This window comes from Mauremys mutica, chromosome 10 (assembly GCF_020497125.1).
Source record: "Mauremys mutica isolate MM-2020 ecotype Southern chromosome 10, ASM2049712v1, whole genome shotgun sequence".
In the NCBI taxonomy this organism is placed as follows: domain Eukaryota; kingdom Metazoa; phylum Chordata; order Testudines; family Geoemydidae; genus Mauremys; species Mauremys mutica.
The window spans coordinates 7,214,471-7,239,420 of NC_059081.1; positions in this window are offsets into that span (position 1 = coordinate 7,214,471).

Genomic DNA, 24,950 nt, shown 5'->3' on the forward strand with positions numbered 1-24,950 from the left:
GTTTGATGGATCCAAACTGATTTTTTTTCAGCTTTTTGCTTTGCAAAGGTTTGAAATGTCAACTTTTCATTCTGCTTTGAGACAGGGGAAATTTTGTGGAACGGGAAAATCATTTCCCACCACCCTCTAGTTCTGATCTTGATAGAAACTTCTAGTCAGTAGTGTAAAATAAATAAATAAGAATAGAGCAATGTTCCCTAAGGGCAACAGCAATATAATAATTGTCCTCTTGTTTCTTCAGCTTAAGACAACAGCAAGAACCAAAACCTCAGGATCTTTTTTCCTCCCCATCTCAAAACAAATTTTACCAGTATTTTCTCCAGAACCAGTCAATATGTCCATAGGATACAATTTTCAGAAGTCACCTAAGTGATTTAGGGACCTAAGCTAAATTTAAAGTCAGGATCCTAAAACAAAGCTCTAGTTCAAACAGGAATTAATTCTGGGAACGCCTATCATCTATATTATACAGCAGGTCAGTTCAGACAATCTATGAATCTATGACAAAGAGAAAACACCCCAACAACTGGAAAGTTTCATGAAACTTGAAGACCGGATGGATGCCTGTCTGGAAGATATGCTTTATTCAAACACATACTGTAGGGCTTGATACAGAAGTATCTGGATTAAACCATATGGCTTTATCCACAATAGATGATCTAATGGTCCCTGTGGCCTTAAAAAGTCTCTGAAATTTAATACAAATTATTCTTCATTTGTGTAGTCATTCCAGAAGGCCATTATTTGTTCTGCTCCCTTTAAAAGCCCGTCAGTTATCCAGGAAGCAGAAACAATACCATGTGACTCTGCGGACCAACCACACAACACAAAGAGATGAACAGTTTGTGAGCCACCAGAACTCTGGAAGTAAGTCCAAATTCATAGTTAGTAGCCAAATAATTGGAATCCCCACCATTATTTCAGAGCGGGGGGGGAAGAAAAACATTATCCATACTAGACCTTTATTCACTATACTCACCAACATCCTCTTCTCAGTCTCGATTCAGGGACATATTTCTCTCCCTCTCCTGCCACCTCACTCTGAATGTCATAGTGGAAATAAAGTTGGTAGCAGTCAGAGGTTCACAGCATAAGGGTGTGCTGCAATTATCCAGGAAGCCAGAAGGTCTTTGGAAGCCTTGTATTGTGGCCAAGACAGTTCAAAATACCAGCCATTAAGACAAGTGGGACTCCTTAAATGTATTAGCTACTGGGCTTTGTTGCACTGAGTCATTCACTGACTTGTTCTCCTCTGTCTGGTGGCAAATTATTTGAGCTGGAATGAAATGGGTACACGTAGGGCTCCGGCCAGCTGAATGTCCTCTCGCTGTGTTTCAGCTTAAGGGCAATGTACATTTCTGAAGTTTGCTTTGGAGCAGCTTGTGGACTAGAGAGGAGAAGTGAAAGGGCTGCAGTGTCTGTTGTTTTTCAGCGTTAGGCGTGCCGGGCAGCAGCAACAGTCAGGAAGGGCTGGAGAAGTGCCCTTTAATCCAAGCTAATGGACAGAGAGTGGTAGAGGGAGAGGATACAGCGTTGGCAGCCCATTACTTCTCAAACTCAGGATTGATTAAAAGGACAGTGATGCCTAGGCTCCAGGTTTCCAAAATGTCTCTGAATTTGGCACAGCAAAGCACTGGGCCATAACGAGCACCAGCACCAGCAACTATGTTCCGTCTCTTTGTTCTTGCGTTGCGGTATGAAAGGAGAGCAGGGGACGAGGGAGCTAAGGTGGCTTTTAAAGGTACATTTGCATTTCCCATATATTGCACTGAGCAACGTTCACCTCCTGGCTGAGCGCAGGCATTGGGAACAGAGCCTGGCACAGCGACCACTTGTCAGTGAAGGTTGGTGAGAGAGTAGGACTGATACACAACATTAAAATTTCCTAGAGAGAGTAGTAGGATGGTAGACTGAGGGGGGCAGGAGCAGGTGAATGTCCTCATCAGAAGGAGATACTCCAGTAATTGGAGGCACATCTTTCAGGGGTGGCAGCACAGACAAAAGGAGCCATCTGCCACCACCGTAAAGAAAGGTGCTTCCATGCACCAAGGGAGAGGCAGTCTGGAACTAGTACCCTTGTGGCTGCCAACGCTGTATCCTCTCCCTCTACCACTCTCTGTCCAGTAGATTGGATTAAAGGGCACTTCTCCAGCCCTTCCTGAGTATTGCTGCTGCCGGCATGCCTAACGCTGAAAAACAACAGACACAGGAGGCAACCTGAGGTGATGGGGGATGCATCAAAGGACCTATCCCAGAGCTGGCAGCCACCTACCACCCGTTGCAACATCAGGCTGGCCCCCCAGCCCCTTCTTCAGTGGCAGCCCACAGCATCTCGCTGGGATCCCATCCTCCAGAGTGGGACTGGCCATTCCTCACCCTGGAAGCTGGGAAGTGGGGTGGCAAGTTAAGGAGCTGTTCTCCTATGTGAGGTGGCAGAGGGAGGAGTTACATGCATGGGACCAGGAGCACCGCTAGCTTTTTTGGCACCCTAGGCGGCGGAAGGTCCCGCCCCCAAAATGGCGCCCCCGACAGAGGCGGTGGAAGGTTCCATCCCTGAAATACCGACGACGACTGGGGCAGCCAAAGATCCGGCCGCTGAAGTCGCCGTCCCCCAAATAGGTTGCGCCGGCCCTGCATGGGACCATGTTCTGCTGGCGTGCCCACAAAAGGGCAGCAGAGGCCCCAGAGTGCTTCTGTGCCCACTTGCTGGGGAGGTTCTTGAAATGGGGGTGGGCCGGGGGAGAGGCTGCAGGCAACTGCTCAGTCAGGCTGTAACCTCTGGAATTCATCTAGCCCTGCTCCACAGAAGGAAGCTCAACAGGTTCAGGAGGGAGGCTTGTTTTCAACTACTGTGAGTTGAACATTATGGCCCAGATCTTCAGCTGGTGTAAACTGGCATAGCGCCATTGACTTCAAATCTTACACCCGATAAAAATCTGGTCTAATGTTTATACTGAATGCTTGTTTTTCCCTCTGACAACAGAGAAAGAAATTCTTCTTTCTTCTTTACTTCTTAAGGTACAAGGCACTGCCTGCATTGCTATTGTCAAAACAATCTTCTTTCTCTTTAGCTTAAGGGAAAACTCAGGCTTTGACAAATTCCTTCTTTTCTTGGAGTTCACCATGTCCTGTAATTCTATCTGATCTCCTTAGTTGCTTGCAAGGAGCTTCTTACAGTTAACAGTTTTAAATTCTTCTCTTAAGTCCCGCGGCTTAGAAATAAAACAAAATCAAAACACGGTTTTGCTGTCATCCTTAACTGCATTTACAGGACTCAGCAACAAACACACTTTTATTTGCTTAACGTTTGTACATGCATAATATTGTAAACATATTGGGCAAGACAGGCAGCGCTAGAAAAACTATCACAGAAGGCCAAAGCCTGAAGCTCTTAACCCAATCTCTACTCAGACACATGCGCAGCACGTGCAATGTGTTTGGCCAAATGCTGACACGACAATGTTGGTTAATTCAAGGTTTTTCTTGAAAATAGTCTTGTTGCCCCAGCTACCTAATCTAAACATGGTCAGACTGCAGCCTTTTTGGGGTACTCTATGTTAGGTCAGCACATAGCACAGGAAGATTCCAATCCTTGAATGGAAGAATTAAGCCCTACCACAATTTGAATAACAGAGGCAGGGCCGGCTCCAGGAACCAGCAAAGGAAGCAGGTGTTTGCGGTGGCCAATGAAAAGGGGCGGCACGTCTGGGTCTTCAGCGGCACTTCGGCGGCAGGTCCCTCAGTCCCTTTCAGAGCGAAGGACCCACCGCCGAAGAATGAAGCCGCGCGGCTGAACTTTTTTTCTTTTTTCCCCGGTTCACCGCTTGGGGCGGCAAAAAAGCTGGAGCCGGCCCTGAATAGAGGGGCCTCCTTCTAGCACTCAGTAGATGGAAGCAGGTAGTCCCATCCCATATACATACTTCCCATTGTCCCTCCCCTTTTGCCACCCTTAAAGTGGCAGTGTAAGGAGAGTGGGAACCAGTAGAGCACAGGCTTGATGTGCTCATGGTGCCCTAAACTGTCTTGGGAAAGAATTAGACACAATTGTTTCATTCTTGCATACGCATTCCTTACAGATCACGTCTGGGCCTCACTATGGACTCCCTGTTGAGCGGCATCATAGCTCTTGATTAACCCTGGATAGTCCAGTAACTGTGCCCATTAATGTCCACCTTTCCTGACAGTTGTTAGCAAAACAGCTTAGTTAAAATAATGACAAAATGAGAGGTGTGCAGGGGCAGGACCCTGGAGTTATCATTCATGTTAATGTTATTTTTGGAAACCTTTCTAGTGCACCACAGCAGCTGCTGCTGAATAATAAATCACGCTACTACCTGGGCTTGAAAAATACATCTGCACACCGAGTACAAAGGGAGACTCTAGGATATGTGTGCCTCGCTGCAGCCTTCCATTACACACGTTCACCCGTGCAAGTTTAAGAGCATTAATGGTCGGACAACAAGTGACAGAAGCAAAGTCATTAAGTCAGGAAGACTGACACACGATAGACCATCATTACCTGCACCAGGACCCTAATCCAGCAAAGCTCTTAAGCAAATGAGATCCTCACAGGCTTTAAGTGAAGCAGGTGCTTTGCTGGGAAGGGGGGGGGTCTAGCACTGATCCAAATTTGACTTAATTTTTAAAAAATTCTATGACCTTTTTGAATAATTACCCCCCCCCCAGTTTTGTTTAATTTAAAAAATTCAGTGAAAAAAAAATTCTTCCCGTTTTTTTAATTTCCACAGAAGGGCAAATGTGTGACATTTGTTCCACCTATTTTGACCAGCTCCAGTCCTCAGTTTGGAACCAGTAACAAAAAATGTTGGTCTCCCTTTAACATCTGGCTATTAAATCTATGCTGGGAAGTGAAATGTGAGTCAGAGCATTATTTTTGCTAATTATAGCACACCGTATCAATAGTGAACTGTGAAGTAGTATCATGAACAATACAACTTACTTATGGTGCAGTAGGGCCTAAGGACTCAGTCAGTGATTGGGGCCCAATGTTAGGGATTTTACATACACAAGAAAAAGACAGTTCTTGCCCCCAGTGCTTACAGTGTATGGCCCTGATCCTGCACTGTGTAGTGCGGAGGAAGGTTTCTGCACCTGTTGGCCTTGTCCGTGCATGGTGCCCTACTGATTTTGATGGAGCTTTGTGCAGGTGTAGAAATCTGCCTGCATGCCGCACAGTGCAGGAAGGGGACCAAGTAGAAGATGAGAAACTGCTGTGGGTACAACAAACAGATGTGGGGAGAGTGAGGGAATGCCCCAATTGATAAACTTACAGATGGGCCTGAATTGACCCACTTTTCCCCTAGTTGCAACCGCCACCAAATTTTGGCCTGTTTGAAATCCAGCTGCAAATGGTGCACCCACTACTATTCAAAGCAAATACACCAAGTACATCTCTCTTGCTGCTTTGATTGTGTTCGCCCACTTACTGCGAAGCAAAATCCAATGTGTCACAATGAGCTAGGTTCTGCTCCAGCTGGGGCAGGCAAATAGGTTCTATTCAAATGGGAAATATCCCACCTCCCAAGCCATCCCTCATAATTGTCATGTACTCCTTGTAGTAGGCTGCAGGGCTCCTATTAGCAGGTCGGCCATCTGTATCAGATATAGACAGAGCTTCCATCATGGAGAGATCAGCGCAGGTAAGGTATGGTACACATGGTGCCATCTAGTGCTGAACAGTATAATACAGTTTTAGCATTTCATCAAAACAATCATCGCTTGGAGGTTTTAAAGCCTTCAAGAAAGGACTCGCTCCCGCCATCCGCTACCACCACCAAAACTTCAGCTGCGTGGTGACCGATTCATTCCTGGGAACCACTCAGTTTCACCAGTGTGTTAGTATAGTTAAGGTGTGAAGGAACAGAAATGGACACCGTGTAGAGTCAAGCACGAGGGTTTATTATGCACAGCGCTGGCAGAGTGTCACTTTGCTTATCAGGCTCAGTGAGACACTGCTAAGCAATTGATTACAACATATGATATAGGGTGACAATGGGCAGAGAGAGGCGATGGGGTGGGAGTTCCCGAGCCCCTGAATAGATTCTAGCAGCAAGACAAGATTAGTACAATAAAACCAATAGTCTAAAAGATTGTATAATGGCTCCACCCATATCTCAGGTTAACATGTTTGCTAATACACAGCTGTTTTCCCTCAAAATTCTCCTCTTGTAAGTTAAATCCAGATTTCAGAACCACAGAAATGATGGTGGCTCTTTCAGACAGGTGGTCCCATAGGTCCATTCCTGGAGGGTTTAAGCAAAAAGAACAGTAAACAGTACACAACCATACACAACATAAGAACATAAGAACATAAGAAAGGCCGTACCGGGTCAGACCAAAGGTCCATCTAGCCCAGTATCTGTCTACCGACAGTGGCCAATGCCAGGTGCCCCTGAGGGAGTGAACCTAACAGGCAATGATCAAGTGATCTCTCTCCTGCCATCCATCTCCATCCTCTGACGAACAGAGGCTAGGGACACCATTCTTACCCATCCTGGCTAATAGCCATTTATGGACTTAGCCACCATGAATTTATCCAGTCCCCTTTTAAACATTGTTATAGTCCTAGCCTTCACAACCTCCTCAGGTAAGGAGTTCCACAAGTTGACTGTGCGCTGCGTGAAGAAGAACTTCCTTTTATTTGTTTTAAACCTGCTGCCTATTAATTTCATTTGGTGACCCCTAGTTCTTGTATTATGGGAATAAGTAAATAACTTTTCCTTATCCACTTTCTCAACATCACTCATGATTTTATATACCTCTATCATGTCCCCCCTTAGTCTCCTCTTTTCCAAACTGAAGAGTCCTAGCCTCTTTAATCTTTCCTCATATGGGACCCTCTCTAAACCCCTAATCATTTTAGTTGCTCTTTTCTGAACCTTTTCTAGTGCTAGAATATCTTTTTTGAGGTGAGGAGACCACATCTGTACACAGTATTCGAGATGTGGGCGTACCATGGATTTATATAAGGGCAATAATATATTCTCAGTCTTATTCTCTATCCCCTTTTTAATGATTCCTAACATCCTGTTTGCTTTTTTGACCGCCTCTGCACACTGCGTGGACATCTTCAGAGAACTATCCACGATAACTCCAAGATCTTTTTCCTGACTCGTTGTAGCTAAATTAGCCCCCATCATGTTGTATGTATAGTTGGGGTTATTTTTTCCAATGTGCATTACTTTACATTTATCCACATTAAATTTCATTTGCCATTTTGTTGCCCAATCACTTAGTTTTGTGAGATCTTTTTGAAGTTCTTCACAATCTGCTTTGGTCTTAACTATCTTGAGTAGTTTAGTGTCATCTGCAAACTTTGCCACCTCACTGTTTACCCCTTTCTCCAGATCATTTATGAATAAATTGAATAGGATTGGTCCTAGGACTGACCCTTGGGGAACACCACTAGTTACCCCTCTCCATTTTGAGAATTTACCATTAATTCCTACCCTTTGTTCCCTTTTGTTGATTGTTTGAATCAACGTGTGTGATTCACCCTTGCATTTCTGGAACTAGGATTGGCATCTCTGAGGGAGGGTGCATCTGTCAAAGGGAGGATGCCATAACTTATGCTAGGTTTCAGAGTTGCAGCCGTGTTAGTCTGTATCCGCAAAAAGAACAAGAGTCCTTGTGGCACCTTAGAGACTAACAAATGTATTTGAGCATAAACTTGTTAGTCTCTAAGGTGCCACAAGGACTCCTGTTCTTTTAACTTATGCTATCATGTTAGGCCTCTCCCTGAACTCTGGTTGGCATTTGGGGAGTGTGCCCCATTATCTTCTTCCTGCGCCAGGGAGCAGACTTTAAGGCTCCTCTCAGTGAGTTGTGTGCCTGTAACTCCTGATAAGCCTCCCAGTTACTGCTCCCCAGCTGGAGTTATGTTGACTCAGCTTATCTCTTGTGTAGCTGAAACAAACAAGGTTGCCTCCTGTTTACCCTTGCTTTCTTTTAGCCATATATTGTCCATTGTTAACTTGGCCCCAGACCTCAGACCAAGCTGTGGAATCTGAGCCTGTGTGAAAGGTTCTTAACAGCAACTGTGGTCAAGATCTTACATACATATTATTGGGATTTTGGCCCTTCAAGGTGGATATTAAACTTACAACAATATGTTTAGTGTTTAGTCTATGCTCGTAAATTGCTGCCTGCATCCGCGTCACTTAGAATATCTTTTTCACATGCTATAAGATAAAAGTTAAGCTTTCACTTTATAACTGTAAAAATGTTTGCTCTGAAACTATGAACCAAGTCCGCAAGGATCCTCTGCTGACCATCAAGAAGTCCTATCAAAACTAAATGGGCCATTATGGGACACCACAATACAACGACTTCATTCATTGCCCCTTCACACCCATGAAAAGGCTACGCACAAAAGGGCTCATCCCAGCAGCTTGAATGCTGGAAGAAGGACATAAAAATAGCTGACAAGAAACTTTTCTCATCTCGCTCCCTCTTTGGCCTCTCGCAGGGCTGGAGCTATGAAACTGGAGCAGAGATCACCAGAGTCAACCTGGGCTAGCCCGAAAAGAGATTCAGAGCTGGCCGAGTATTGCAACTGTCACCTTGTAAAACCATAGACTGCAACTCATTTGTGTAGATATGCTTGCCTGCTTTAACCTTGTAACAACCCTCACTTCTTTTTCCTAATTAATAAATCTTTAGTTAATTTATTACAGGATTGTCTACAAGCGTCGTCTTTGGTGAGAGATCGCAGGTACAAATTGACTGGGGGTAAGTGACTGGTGCATTGGGACTGGGAGCAACCTGAATCTTTTGTGATCTCTGCTGTATATAGCAACCAACTGACATTGTCCAGTTTGCCTGGGTGGAAAGGTAGACTGGAGAGACCCAGGGGACTGGCTGTGACTCCATGGTAAGACTGGTATGGTGCTTTAGGGGTTCATATTTGTTACTGGGTTGGTGAAATCTAATTATAGAACATGCAGTCAGTTTGGCGTCCCTGCCCTGCTTCTCAACAGTCTGGCCTGACATTGGCACTCATGGTTGTGAGCCACTCCAGACAGTGTGACATGAAAAATGGAGGATTAGCATGGTATGGGGACAAGCTTTGCTACCATGTCCTGCCCATCAAAAGTCTCCCCTTCCCAAACTCGTCCTCTCAGTGTCTACCTCCCCGGGTGCTAAGAGGCAGAGTTGGATAATACAGTCCAGCTTCCAAGCTCACATTCTCCCTCCCTTTCGGCAGATCTGCTCCCTCTGCATTGTCTTGGCAATGCTAGAAAGGGGACTTGGTGGTTCCTTCTGCCTAATCAGTTGTGTGTGAATTGTGGAGATATCTCTGCAGGCTTCCATATAAGTTGAGGGAAGATGGTTTCAAAGTTGTAGTTTTGGGTTCTTTGTGCCCTAATTTTCTCCGATGGGACTTGCTCCTCCACTGGACTACATCTCCCTTGATGCATCGTAGTCTCTCCCTGTGCTAAGCCATCACAGCTCCTCTCTCCCTCCAGACCAGTGGTTGGTGTTTATTCTAAGGTGACATCCTTGGATTTCTCACCACCAGGGCTATGGTGGTTTGGGATGTGCCCAAATGTCTTCTCCAGGCGTCAGTGAACTGAAGATGAAAAAACAAACAACTCTAAAATTACTGTTAATTGTAACAGTGTATGAAAAAACACCTATCATATTGCAAATATAGCCACTAGCTGTAGGAAATACAACATGATGTATTAATTGCTTCATGATACAAAAGCTAGCAAGGACTACCAAAGCTGAAGCTATTTACAAAGATATTGTTAACAAGCACTGACATTTCCAATAATATTTTTGTCCTATATATAAACATGTAACATATAATCAAAGGTTGACAAAAGCAACTCCAAAGCACAATTTTCATCTAGCTTATATAAGTGATTTAACAGACACCCAGCTATGCTACTGAACCCAAAATTGCCCAGTACATGATTGTATCTAGAGGCCAAGAATTTTTAAAAGTGACTAGTAATTTTGGGAGCTTTCATTTTTGGTTCCCAATTTGAGACACTATAAAAGCGTGGGCAGGTACAAGGGGCGTCTGTGAATGGTGGATGGCAGTCTGTGCTTTTGAAACAGTTTTTCATCTTAAAAAAAAAAGAAAAATTAGACGTGAAACCAGAAGTTCTTAATTTGTTTTGGAACTAGCAAGATTCCCCACCCCCTTCTCACAAGTTGAGTCACCATTGTATTTATTCCTAGGGAATAAATAACCCTTTCCTAAGCAACAGCATCTTACTGTAAGACAGTACATCTGACTATAGAAATATTGCAGTGTTTTGAGTGATTACTGTAGCCTAGAGCAGTGTATATATTTTAAGAGAAGAAGTTGTTGGTTATTTTGCTCCTCATACAGAACTCAGTATTGGAGCCCACAGAAAGTGAAGACATCTGAACACCAGCTGGTTGGAGTGTGGTAAAATTTTCCTTGGGTAAACCATGAATTGTCATTAAAAAAAAAATTGAAAACCAAAAATTCAGCCAACAGCTAGAAGTTTTCAGTTTAGGCCAAAACCTCAGTTTTCTGTAGGAAGCAGACACCTTCCACAAATGATTAATTTAGCCCCAAACCCATCTTTCCATTGAAAAACAGCGTTGATGGAAACTTCGCAATCAGTCCTCACCACAACATTCAGACTCCGTTCAGAGAAGGATGTAGGCCAGTGTTTCTTAAACTGGGGTTGCCACTTGTGTAGGGAAAGCCCCTGGCGGGCCAGGCCAGTTTGTTTACCTGCCCCGTCTGCAGGTCCGGCCTATCACAGCTCCCACTGGCCGCAGTTCACCACTGCAGGCCAATGGGGGCTCCTGGAAGTATCGGCCAGTAAGTCCCTCAGTCTGCGTCGCTTCCAGCAGCTCCCATTGGCCTGGAGCGGTGAACCGCGGCCAGTGGGAGCCGCGATCGGCCGGACCTGCGGCCGGGGCAGGTAAACAAACCTGCCTGGCCCACCAGGGGCTTTCCCTACACAAGCGGCGACCCCAGTTTGAGAAACACTGATGTAGGCATAGGCCTAAATTCATCCCTATACAGGAGAACATTTAATTATTGCTTTCCTGAATTAGGGCCTATATCTGGGATAAATCTTACTTGCCTTTTTCATGTTAGTAATCCCTGAGGGAAAATAGCCTCTCATTTTTGAAGCACTTGTGAGTAAATTGACCAAGATTTGCTCTGTTTCTGTTGTTTGAATGGCCCAGTGGAGATGAAAAATGCCACGCAAGTGCTAAGTATTATTATTACCAATAATAAGCAGCCACGTGTTGCTACTCTGAACTGGAGACCATAAGAATGAAATCAGAAATCAGAGACAGCAGCAGCAGAATAGCATCTGAGCGTGTATCCAGTCCTCAGTAAAATGTCAGATGCAATCTAACCACACGTACTCAATCCCAATTTTGGCTTTTTTTAAGTGAGTGGATTTCAAAAGCAACTAAGCATGAAACTAACGTAAACATGTCCGTGAACTAGCCAGCGATAGGGAATTGCTCCCAAGTAAACAAACTCTGTCCCTGCATAAGACATACCATCTCTGTCACATTGAATAATGATTTGCAGTACCCTGCCTTGAGCCAGTCTCATGGGGATGTAGGAATTGCCACATCAGATCAGAGCAGTGGTTTATCAAGTCCAGCATCCTCTCTGGAACAGTGGCCAGTAACAGCTGCTTCAGAGCAAGGCACAGGAGACTCAATAATAGACAATATGGAAGAACTTTCTATGTGCTGGTGCCTTTCCTACCCTACTGTGAAACACCCAACGCATGGTCTATAGGGTTAAGATTCTTTGTCTAGCTAGGGTTTGGCTTTATTTATCAAGTGACTAATAACGTAACAAATTCCAGCCCAAACTTTCCATCTCAGCTTGGCTGCTCCTAGAATAACCTGTACTGGCCTCAGGGAAGACAACGTTTTTTGCCCAGAAAGCCATTCCCACTTCCTTTATGTTAGAATTGAGGCTCCACATTGCTACAGTGAGGTATCCATCAGCAGCACCCTGTATAGTTCCAGCACCTGCCAAGGAACTGGATCAGCAGGCACGACGTTTGGTATCCCATTTGTTGGCAGAGCAGCTGATTTTAAATGAGAGATGGCTTAATTATGTTAGCAGCTCCTCCACTTCATCAAGGAATCCCTCCAGAAGAGGTTATCCTTTATCACAGAACTGCCAGATAATTCCTGTGCACACTTCCCCTACAGCGACTGGTCCTTCTCTCTTAAAAGGCAGCCACATGGTGTAACACAGTAAAAAGATATAGCAAACTCACTAAAAGAAATTAAAATAAAAGATTAACTGCTCTTTATTAAAGCAACCACAACAGGTCTCTCTGTCATCATCTAGCTCTGCAGAAAATCAGAGACAATCAATGAGTTAATTGTACAGGTCATGGCAGCAGATTAAAATGGCCAGGTCTCCGTCAGTCCTTTTAGGAGGAGATCACGTCAGGCTTTTCATTCCCATTGAGTTTTTACCTTTGAAGATTGCATCGCTAAATCAATGTCTCTAATAATCTAATCTAGAGCCTACTCACCCAGTGACACAGGCCAGAGTCAGCTCACAGCCAAACAATTTCCAGGACCCAATGAAATTGACCCAGGATATTTGAAACCAGGGAATCATTATGTCAGGAATACAGTGTTATTTTAGACCATAATGTGCCATTCGTCAAGCAATGTCCAAGGCAGGAAGCATAAAAGGGCCCAAAACAGTAACAGTCAATAATAGATAAATCATGAAACATGATTATTGGTACTAATACTTAATTTTATTAGAGCTTCTCACATATGATCAAATATTTAAATTTTCAATGAAGACAGAGGAGATATTTTATTACAATTGTTGTGCAAAATAATCCCTTTTTCATCCAGCTCTAATGATTGTTTCTGGATTACCCAGAAGCTCCCAGGTGCTATTCACACACCTTCAAAGACACTGTCCTTTCTGCAAAGATTTTTAAAATCTGGATTTTTTAAAAAAAGATTGCAGACCAATAATCCCATAAAAACAATGAGTTAGTTGTCAGCTATTGGGGTCAACATTTAGGCCTGGTCCTACAAAGGTTTCATACATGGAATTCCTATTATAACAGGCCAGACACGAAACTCAGTCTATAATGAGGGCCATAAAATCCTAGTGAGATTTTGCTAGGAAGTTACCTGGGGATTAAATCTTTGTTCCACATTTTTCAGAACATGGGGCATAGATATATGAGCGCACTGAGTTCACGGTGAGTGAAGAGAAATGGAGAGAATATACAGTGGTATTTAAAGGCCATAGATAAGAGGGGACAATGACTACCATCACCACACAGACACATGCTCATCAGCATCCCAGACCAACCACAGGGTAGGCGCGAGTATGGTGGAAGAAATCCACAGAGTTTGAGGCAGTTCCCCAGACACTGGGGCGGCTCTAGGTATTTTGCCGCCCCAAGCACGGCAGGCAGGTTGCCTTCGGCGGCTTGCCTGCGGGAGGTCCCCGGTCCCACGGATTCGGCGGCACGCCTGCGGGAGGTCCACCGAAGCCGCGGGACTAGTGGGCCCTCCACAGGCATGCCGCCAAAGGCAACCTGCCTGCCACCCTCGCGGCGACCGGCAGAGCGTCCCCACAGCTTGCCGCCCCAGGCATGCGCTTGGCGTGCTGGTGCCTGGAGCCACCCCTGCGCACACACCAGCTGAGCAGGGTTTCCCTGCAAGAATCATTGCTTCTCCCAGGCAGCCCAGCATGGGCCAACAACCCATTTATAAACACACAAAGGAAAATAGTCCCAGAACAAACTCAGGAGTCCTGGACCACACCTACTTCCCTCTGACAATCTGCAGCCTCTGTAGAGAACCTGAACAGGGCCTTTCCCTCAAGGAGTACGAACTCTTTTTTCCTCCTGTTCAGTTAGCAACCAGGCTGTCCTGCTCCCCTTTTAAACACCCCTTCTGTGATGCTGGCTGACCAGGTCATGCTACAGTGTATTCAAGTCAAGTCGTTTGTATATTAGTATAGATCAGGGGTCAGCAACCTTTCAAAAGTGCTGTGCCGAGTCTTCATTTATTCACTCTGATTTAAGGTTCCACGTGCCGGTAATACATTTTAACGTTTTTAGAAGGTCTCTTTCTATAAGTCTATAATATATAACTAAACTATTGGTGTATGTAAAGTAAATAAGGTTTTTAAAATGTTTAAGACGCTTCATTTAAAATTAAATTAAAATGCTGAGCCCCCCAGACCGGTGGCCAGGACCCAGGCAGCATAGGTTGCCTACCCCTTGTATAGATCAAAGTGATTCATGTTCTAGGTGTTTAAACGTTGTAGAAGTAGTGGAATGTTACTTGTTGTTTTGACTTTGCTGTTCCTGTTGTAATGTAATAGTAAACATTTACACTGCACATACCCCTGTAACTAAATAACTCATCGGGCATCAAAGAAGCCTTGGGGAATGCTAATGAAGGACTTTATCAGAAAAGGTGCTAATTCCAAAGCAAATGGCCATTGTGGTGGTGACCTGAGATCAGAGACTCAAAATGAATTCCTCACCCATCAGCATCAAAGGAAAAACCCAGATGAGGAGAGACACTGTCAGCTTGTGTTCTATCAGAAGCAGCTATAAATATCGATTCAAGGAGAAAGCCTTCATTTCTGGACTGTTTGGATTCTAACAGGGCAAAATAACTGACTGAGAAGATGCAGATCCCCAGAGTTATTTTGGATTGCCCCGAGAGACTTTTAGGAAACTGGCAGAGTACTACCTCTCTGTTACCATTTGGAATTATAGACTGTGAATCACCTGTACAGGTATTTTATCTGCTTTAACCTTTCAATAAACTCTCTTTTTTTTTCTTAGCTAATAAATCTTTAGTTATTTTACTACAGAACTGACTGCCAGCGTTGTCTTTGGTGTAGATCTGGAATACCAATTGATTTGCGGTAAGTGACTCGTCTCTTGGGACTGGGAGAAACCTGATGTGGTGCGATTTTTGGTTTAAGTGACCATTATCAGAAAGTTCATTTTGTCTGGGTGGCAAGGTAGGCTGGCGATTCCAAGGGGATTGTCTGTGACTCCGTGGTAAGACTGGTGTAGTGATCCAGGAGCTCACATTTGTTACTGACAAGGTGAAATCGAATCATAAAACATACCACCAGGTTGGGGTGTCTGCCCTGAGACAGGCACTCACAGTGGTGACCTACTCCAGATAGTGTGATACCTTCATTAGCTGACAGTGAGTGCAGGTGTAATTCGGAGGGCCTGAGTGGGCCCCCAGCAGTCCATTAACCCTTACTGGCTCAGTGTGCAGTTGGCATACCCTATCACAGAAGATCCAGTAGTAAGGGAATTTTTGAGGGATTACACTCAATCTGGCAGTCCTGTGATAAAAGAGCATCATGGCTTTCAAGGTTTGAAACAGCAGCAGTTTGATAAATAAAACCTCAGTACCCAAAATGAGGGAAAATGCTGCTTGTTATCAGGCCCCAGTTGATCTTTTAAGGGTAAGAGAGAGAGAGAGAGAGAGAGAGAGAGAGAGAGAGAGAGAGAGAGCGCGTGTGCGCTTTGGAATTAAACATAGCAAAAAAGGACACATTGCATAGAATGTTTGCTGAATGCATTACATGAAAAAAAAACATTCAATTACAGAGCATGAGGGGAAGAACTGCCCAGGTTTTTATATTTCTTGTCTTTTAATCTCTCCTAGCAAGCAAACAGCAGAGCTGGTCAGATGTGTTTTCAGAGCCAGATGTCAATCTGTTTGTTCTAAGCTGTTTTTTATTTTTCATGAGCATGGGGAATTTTGCGCTCTGAGAGATCTGACATTGTATTCTACTTGCAGTGAGACGACCCTGATTTTAAATGGCTATTATTAACTATGATTGATGTATAAGAAATATATGACAACTCAGGCGTGTCTAATTCGTTTCAAACCTGATGGAATTAATGTTTGAATAGGAGAGAGAGAACTATTTACAGTCATTTGAACTTGGCAACTGCACCACTTTATTGAGTGTATTGCTGGGAATTTCCCTAAGAAACTGAGATGGCCAACTTCCATAGAAAGTCAGTAGCTTCTGCTTTTCAAAATCCCAGCCTAAAATAATAACTACTGCCTTTGTTCCTCCCTCCCAAGTATACTCTGCATTATCCTCCTCTGACCAATCCCTTCTGACACTAGCCTCGACCTGCTGTTTATCCATTTTCTTCCACAACCATCTCAGTGGCCTCGTCCGTGCTGCACACTAAGTATGGAATGTCCACAAAGCTATTACAATCTCCTCATCCAAATCTCTCCTGAAGACCCACTGCTACCATGATACCTGCACCAAACTAGTCCACCCATAATGGCAAGATCCGGGGGCAACTGAGGATAGTTGTGATAGCTTAACAGAAAACAAATCTGTATTAGCAAACATATTGTCAATATGTGGCCAGTCACCACCTCGATCACACCCTACTTGTTTGATAACCTTCATCTGTCCATCTGCTTTGTTCTCTTTTAGTTTGTGAATTCTTTGGACTGGGAGGAGAGGAACCCTTGTTTCTTTGATGCTTATACAATACCTAGCACATTATGGAAACGTCTGGGAATAAATAAAATTATTCATCATCACTGTGTTCACCTGCCAACAGGAAGTGATGAGATGGGAGCTACGCTAGGATAACATTTGCCAGTGCCAGGACTTGGAATTTGATAGCACTTGCTGCAGATGAAGGATGAATGAACAATAAGCATTGGGAAATCCCAACTCCCCATGCCATAGAGTTATTATGAGCGTAGAAAATTGTAGTTAAATGACTAATTTAATTTATGAAATTGTTATTAAAAATCCTCTCTCAGAGTATTGAGATTAAATTATTAGTGCCAATGATAGAGGGATCAGAGTTTATTTATTTTATTTATTCTCAGGTTCTTCCTTTACCATCTCAGCTCCCAGCCTCACTAAACATATATACAATTGCACTGGCAAAGACTGTTCTTCTGTCAGAACTTCCATCTTTTCTGTCTCACTGCAGGAAATGATCAGACACTGAACAGATGATGGATGAGATGATAGAGGGTTGGGACTTTTGGGTTCTACTCCTGACTAGCACTGACTTGCTGTGTGACCCTGATCCAAACACTTGGACCAAAACTGGAGTTGTGGGTGCTCCGGTTGGGTGCCTCAAAATGGATGCACCCAAAACCAGAGGTGAATTTGTTAAAAAAAATGATTCCATTCTTAGTGACAGTTGTGTAAAGTAGGAGTAACGCCACTAAAGTTAATATGATGATTTGTCCATATGAAATTGGTCTTAACTCTCTATGCCTGACTTTACTGATCTGTAAAATGGCATAAAATTTTTTTTTTACAAGGGTTCTCTTGATGTTTTAAAAGTGCAATGAAACCTGGCTACAACTGAACATACAGACATCCTGGTCATCAACAGCAATCAAAGCGAGAATCTTCAGCAACCAAAATATAGGCCTCATACTCCCACAGGCTACAGAAAAGGGTCTTTTGCTAGGGGAGAATGTAATAAATTGGGCCCAACCATTAGAGGGAAGAATGATCACAAACACCAGTCCTATGTATTACAGTGTCCCTCTTCATTTACTTGCTTTTATTAATTATTTGTAATGTGGTAGCATCCAGGGCAGGGACTGGGGTTCCATGGTGTTATGTACTGCACCTGAATGGAATAAAAAATCCTTTCCCCAACATCTAAACACAGGATGAGACATAAAGGGGAGGACAAGGTCACAGTGAAACAATCATATTTGGCAGCAGCCCTTCTAGTAGACATCCAGAGCATCAGAGGTCCATCCCACCTTAATTCCCATGTGGAGTGATATTCTGTAATGAACAGTGGCCAATCAAACACACACAGTGATACTATGGGTGTCAGTAGGGACTGAACCCAAGACTTTCATCACCAGAAACATGGGCCTTGAACACTTGAACTAAAGGAGAACTAGCTCCCTTAACCATGAAAAGTATGAGAATAAATCTGTGGAAGGAAGTTAGGCAGAGTAAAGCCAGAGACACTGTCAGGCAGAAGCGCTAGGTGAGGAAGATATAGTCAGAGTAACTTTAAGGAAGTATCTTATGAAGTGGGTTTTAGCCCACGACAGCTTATGACCAAATACATTTGTTAGTCTCTAAGGTGCCACAAGGATTCCTCTTTGTTTTTGCTGATACAGACTAACGCAGCTACCCCTCTGAAACCTGTTAAGGAACACTGTATTCCTTATTCTTACAAAAATCCCTCAGTCAGAAGAAAGCAACTCTGTCATTCTTCCCATTGTCACATGACAGCAAGGACTGAGGAAACGTTAAAATAGTAGAGTTGACCTGGATTCTCTGAGAAATTCTAAATTAAAAAACAAATAGTTCTGAAATGGAACCAAAAAAATCAAAAATTTCCCACAGAACAGGAATTCTGAAATTTCATTTTGAAAAAGTCAAACACAGCATTTTGCTTTGACCATTTTGGAAGGTTTCCAAGACTCTTCAAGGTACCCAGAGCCTGGGGCCCGTTCTACACCTAAAAATACCGACCTAGTTATGTTGCTCAGGACTATGAAAAATTTCATGTCCTCTGTAATGTAGTTAGGTCAACCTAACCCCCTTTGTAGACACAGAATTCTTCCATCGACCTAGCTACCCCTCTCAGCCAGGTGGATTAACTACAGTGATGGAAAAGCCCCTTTCATGATGTAGAAAGTGTCTACACTATGGCATCACAGTGGCATAGTTGCAGTGTTGTCCCCGTGCCACTGTAGTGTAGCTTGTCCCTCAGTAGCCAGGGGACAATTTTCTGACGAAAAACTGACATTTCCCTGCAGAAATGTTTAGTTTTACAAAAAAGTGAATTTTCATTCAAAAAATTGCCAATGGAAAATTCCCATTCAGTTCTACAAGTTAGTAAAAATAATGGTATTTAACCATTGTGTCACCCAGGGTTTTCAGAACCCACAGCAGTGGTAACTTAACTGTTTCATTCCAGGTGGTGTCAGGAATAAATCAGTGAGAATAATACAAAAGCATGCTCTTATCTAAAACTACACACAGACACAAGCAATAGGTTTAGACATCTCAATATTTACCTAAAATCTGGGAGGGTACTGAGTACATTGTGGCAGTCAGAGTTATCCTTAGGCATAGGCAGCATATGTGGCTATGTAGGGAACCTGAAAATTTGGGGCACCCCGGGGTCTTAGTGTCCATCCTGCCACCTCTTCCTATCCCTGTTCTGACCCTTCCTGCAGGCTCCCACCCCAGCTGGCTGCTGCAGCCTGGTGAGTCTTCCTCTGGAGTGGGATCTAGTACTTAAAAGTAAAAAAGCCTCCAGTCTTCCAGACCTATTAGCACAACACTGAAACTGTTAAAGAGCCATTCAAGTGGTAACAGAGCCATTTAACAGGCATTTGCCAATCCCCAGGTATATACTGTCAGTTTCTAAATTTACTGATAAAAACACTTGTGCATGACTGTAATATTTACTCAGAACAAGTTAGTCTACAGGACCTTAGTTTAAAATTTGCTTTAAAAATATTTCATTAGTGTGTTGCTTTATAAAGATTTATATAGATTATAAAACCACATCTCTAAAAAATCCTTGCATAGATTTTTAGATGCACAATCTGAGTATTTTAGATGCACAATCTGAGTATCCATCTTTAGCCTTAAATGCTTGGATCTTCAGACATATAGTTTTTAAAATAAATCCTTCAAAAGAGCACCCTTATCTAAAATACACATGCGAGCTTGGGCTGCCATCAGGCATAGGAGCGCCAGTTTAATAATACTGCATAGGGCCCCATAAATATATGGCGACAGTTCAGCCATGGCTGGTTGCCTCCCCACCGGGGAGTAAGGTGTCAAGAAAAACATCTATCAAAATAGCTTCAAAGTATTGCTACAAAGTACACTCTATTATCTAGTCCTTTTTATAACTAACTTTCACAAAACACAGAGCACAGTGACCGCTACTGTATCATCACTTCTCCTAACATCAATAAACTACTTATTAGCAAACATTCCTAATAATCTTAGGTTTCAGAGTACCAGCCGTGTTAGTCTGTATCCGCAAAAGGAACAGGAGTACTTGTGGCACCTTAAAGACTAACAAATTTATTTTAGCATGAGCTTTCGTGAGCTGCAGCTGAAGTGAGCTGCAGCTCACGAAAGCTCATGCTAAAATAAATTTGTTAGTCTTTAAGGTGCCACAAGTACTCCTGTTCTTTTTGCTAATAATCTTAGTCACAATAAACTTCTATATCAAATGGCAGGTTTCAGAGTAGTAGCCGTGTTAGTCTGTATCCGCAAAAAGAACAGGAGTACTTGTGGCACCTTAAAGACTAACAAATTTATTTTAGCATGAGCTTTCGTGAGCTGCAGCTCACTTCTTCGGATGCATAGAATGGAACACACAGACAGGAGATATTTATACATACAGAGAACATGAAAAGGTGGAAGTATGCATACCAACAGGCAGAGTCTAATCAATTGAGATGAGCTATCGTCAGCAGGAGGAAAAAAAACTTTTTGAAGTGATAATTAAGATGGCCCATAGAAGGTGTGAGGAGAACTTAATATAGGAAAATAGATTCAATTAGTGTAATGACCCAACCATTCCCAGTCTCTGTTTAGGCCACAGTTAATTGTATCTAGTTTGCATATTAATTCAAGTTCAGCAGTTTCTCTTTGGAGTCTGTTTTTGAAGTTTTTTTGTTGCAAAATTGCCACCTTCAAGTCTGTCACTGAGTGGTTAGAGAGGTTGAAGTGTTCTCCCACTGGTTTTTGAATGTTATGATTCCTGATGTCAGATTTGTGTCCATTTATTCTTTTGCGTAGAGACTGTCCGGTTTGGCGAATGTACATGGCAGAGGGGCATTGCTGGCACATGATGGCATATATCACGTTGGTAGATGTGCAGGTGTACATTCAAGTGACACCATCATAGGACCTAATCACATCAGACACACCATCAGGGGCTCGTACACCTGCACATCTACCAACGTGATATATGCCATCATGTGCCAGCAATGCCCCTCTGCCATGTACCCTTCAAATCCAGGGCAACAACAGTAGCCCCTAGAGGCACTAACCAATATCAGGCCCCTATTGTGCAAGGTGCTGTACATGCACATAGCAAGAGAGTCCCTGACCTAAGGATCTCAGTAATCTAAATAGACAACTGAAAAAAAGGTGGGAAAAGGAAGTACTATTATCATTCCCATTTTACAGGTCAGAAACTGAGTCACAGAGAAATTATGTGACTTGCTTAAGATAACACAAGAAGCCTGTGGCAGATCTAGGAACTGGAGTTAGCACTTCTGAGTCCCTATCTAGTGATTTAAAAATGAGACCAAACCTTCTCTTTGGAAGTAGAAACTCTATAGAGCTTGAAGGCTTTTTCAAAGAAAAGAAAAGAATCGCTGGAGTTCTGTGGCAGCACTGAAAGACAGCTCAGGAAATGTAGCTGGGAGATATTCAGTTGAACGAGACCAAGAACGTTATCGTATGTGACTATGTAAAAATCGCACAGAGATTTTGAGCCATCTCCGGATACTAGATAATCACGTACAGAGGGAGATAGCTGGTAATCCACCTCTACAACCTTGTGAGTAAATGTCATGTTTGACAAAGTAGTTCATGTCGAGAAACACCATCTGTAAGGAATATTAGAGACTCTGAGGAGATGTCATGCTTGATAAAGCTGGTAATGTTGATGCCCATCTGAAGTGCCGACTAATAATTCAAAGCTGGGGGGCGGGTGATAAGTGCTGCAGATGAGAAAATGATGAGCTATAAGAAAGCACTTGGGACCACTGCTAATGAAAATGAGCACACTGGAACCATGATGCATCAAAATGTTTTCCATCAAACTCCGTTGTTTTGTACTTCTGTTAAGGGAATGGTGCCACTTATGTTTTACAATAATTAGCAGTTAAACACTAACCTATTTCGTTATCCTTCCACTGTGATATTCATCCCATAATGTTATCTTTCTCGCAGCAGATATTAATTTAGAGCTCCCATGGAGTCCTGTCTGTGCATGAAATCTCTAATCAGCCTAGTTATTCCTCAGAAAACACACAGACCACGCTTAGGATTCACCTTTAATTATAATTACAGTATACGTCGCAGAGGGCTGCTCTGCAGCCATTTAATTTTGTAGCACTTGGCCAAAGCCAGCAGGGGATGACTTCAACTGTACATGGTAAGTTTGAGGGGCAGTGATCTGAGGAGCTGCCAAGGTGTTGTTATGGGTTCCTTGACCTTGAGGCTGGTATTCCACCATCACTGCCCCAGGACAGTTTAAAACAGCCTCGTGGCCTATAGGTAGCACTACATTCCTTCCCACTCAGGTTGCACCCCCAACGTGCATCCTTATGCTGGATCAGTGTTGGGTGAGAATTGCCCCAAGCTGCCATCAATGGCTATTTTCCAGGATGGGCAGGGATGGTATCTGTAGCCTCTGTTTGCCAGAAGCTGGGAATGGGCGACAGGGGATGGATCACTTGATGATTACCTGTTCTGTTCATTCCCTCTGGGGCACCTGGCATTGGCCACTGTCGGAAGACAGGATACTGGGCTAGATGGACCTTTGGTCTGACCCAGTAGGGCCATTATTATGTTCTTATGTTTCTGCCTTGGCTGTGGCTGTTACTTGATTGCTAATACCCCTTATGCTTGCTTTGTCATCTCAGTTATACATGTCCCTATACATTCAAGAATATATTTACTTTTGAAACAAAATTGCTCTTTAGTCTGGTGGTGTAAACTCCACTGGGTGTTCCTCAATGGCATATATACCTGGGATAAATCTGATCCCTTATATTGACCAGTCTAAGCAGCACAATTCAGATATGGTCAGTCCGTGTTTATAAATATGGATTAAATGCATGGCTCATGCTCTGCAAACCAGCACACAGCCATACAGTCTGATTAACAGACTGTGATTTATCTTTTATCATTTTATCATTTTCTGTCTGTTTCTTATTTGCTAATCATATATCTATAAATTTCTGCTAATAAATTAGACCTTCACTGTAGAGTGAGTACTAATCTTTTCTTCCATTTATTCTATTTGATATATTGTTTGCCGGGGAAAAAAGCCTTTACAAATAAATGAATATTAATCCAGAGCCTCCACTCATGAATGAAGGCTTGTTTTGGGTAGCAAATTGTAACAAAGCTAAACCCACTGGTAGCGTTACAGAATATTTTTCAGTAGTTTGAGGCACTGTCATCTAGCACTGAATGTTATGTTAGTGTAGAGAAAAAAATACATTTCATTTCAATTGCGGCTTTTACATCTTATATCATTACAGCAAGATTTTTCCTTGAGGAAAAGAGAGCTCATTGAATGGGGATTTGTAGTGTAAAATTTCAGATACCATCTGTATTTCTAGAGCTTCCATCTATGATATAAGTTTTACAGACCTCTTGCTGTTCACTGTCCTCTAAACAAATATTATAATCTTGTTTAATTGTGTTACAATCATAAAGAAGTCATTTTTCCCCTGCTGCAAAGAGAGTTTTGGGTCAAGAGCCTCATTCTCTACAGAGGCATTATTTTCTTCCCTCCCTTTCTCGGGCCCCAGGACTATTTAAGGATTTATCCACAATGGACCAGTCATTGGGCCAGAGAAAGAAAAGGAGTGAGAGAATGACTCCACCATCTAGTGGCGAGGGCACCACTTGGGAGGTGGGAGACCTTGGATCTAGTCCCTGTGCTCCAACCAGTCTTTCATTACTTGGGATAGCTTCACTAGGAGAGATTAAGGGAACCCCGCATCAGAATATCCCATAGCTCAATCAGTGCACTTCTCTTCTTCAAATCTTTTCTTCTCCTCTGGTGGGGCGGCAGGAGCGGATTGAACTTGGTCTCCCTGTTCCCAGGTAAGTGTTTTAACTACTGAGCTAAAAATAGTAAGATGGCCACTACCACCACCTCCGCCTTCTCTGGCTGGATTTTGAATCTGGTAGGCATACCTTCAAAAGTATGTGCCTATTTTTCCACAATTTTTACAAAAATGTTATTAAAATGTTTATTTAATGTCTTTGTTTATTGAAACACTGGTTTAAAAAAATCAATAACCGCTTACCTGTTTTTTCAAATAGGGAAAATTGTGAATTTTGTCAAAAGAAATATGAAGCATGTGCATTGGATACTTCCAAACAAAACCCATTTCAATATTTCAAATTTATTTGCAAGCATAAGTCACTAGTCAAAAACTGTCCAATTCTTAATATTTAAAAAAAAAATTAATCCCCTACAAACATTCTTTTTTTCAATGAAAAAATGAAACTGAAAACTGGAAGTCTTCAGTTTTTGAAAAATGGAACATTTCTACCAAAATGAACATTTTTATTTGATCCAAAAGCCATTTTCAGCCAAACAAACAAACAAACAAACACACACACACACACACACACACACACAAGTCAACCAGTTACACTAGTCCAGTGAGTAAGAAATGCATTCATGTAGGTATGACAGATAATATATATGACAGATACTATACCAGGGATTGACCTAGGGACTTCCAGAGTTCAAAGTAAAAGATGCTAAACGCTCAGCTGTAACAGGCTACTATCCTCTGTAGACTGTGGGGAGGGACCTGTAATAAACACTAACTAGTGGGTTACATAGGCTCCTTTCAGCATGCCGTGAAATACGGGTGGGTGGGAAGGGGGATTAAGACAATTGAAGATGACAACGCATGCCAGACTGCAAAATCATAGTTATGTTCATGAAAAATAATTCAGAGAACACAATACGCCCCTGGTGCATGTTCAGATGCAGGCAGAGTGACATTGGTGTAACATGTTATGACACGGGTTACTCTGATTTAAAAGAGTAACAAACCAAGGAGCTATAATCTGAAAGTATGATCTGAATTGTTGAGCAAATTGCACCAGAGGGCAATGAAAAGTTCCTGTTGTTGGCATGGTGCGGCAATATGACAGC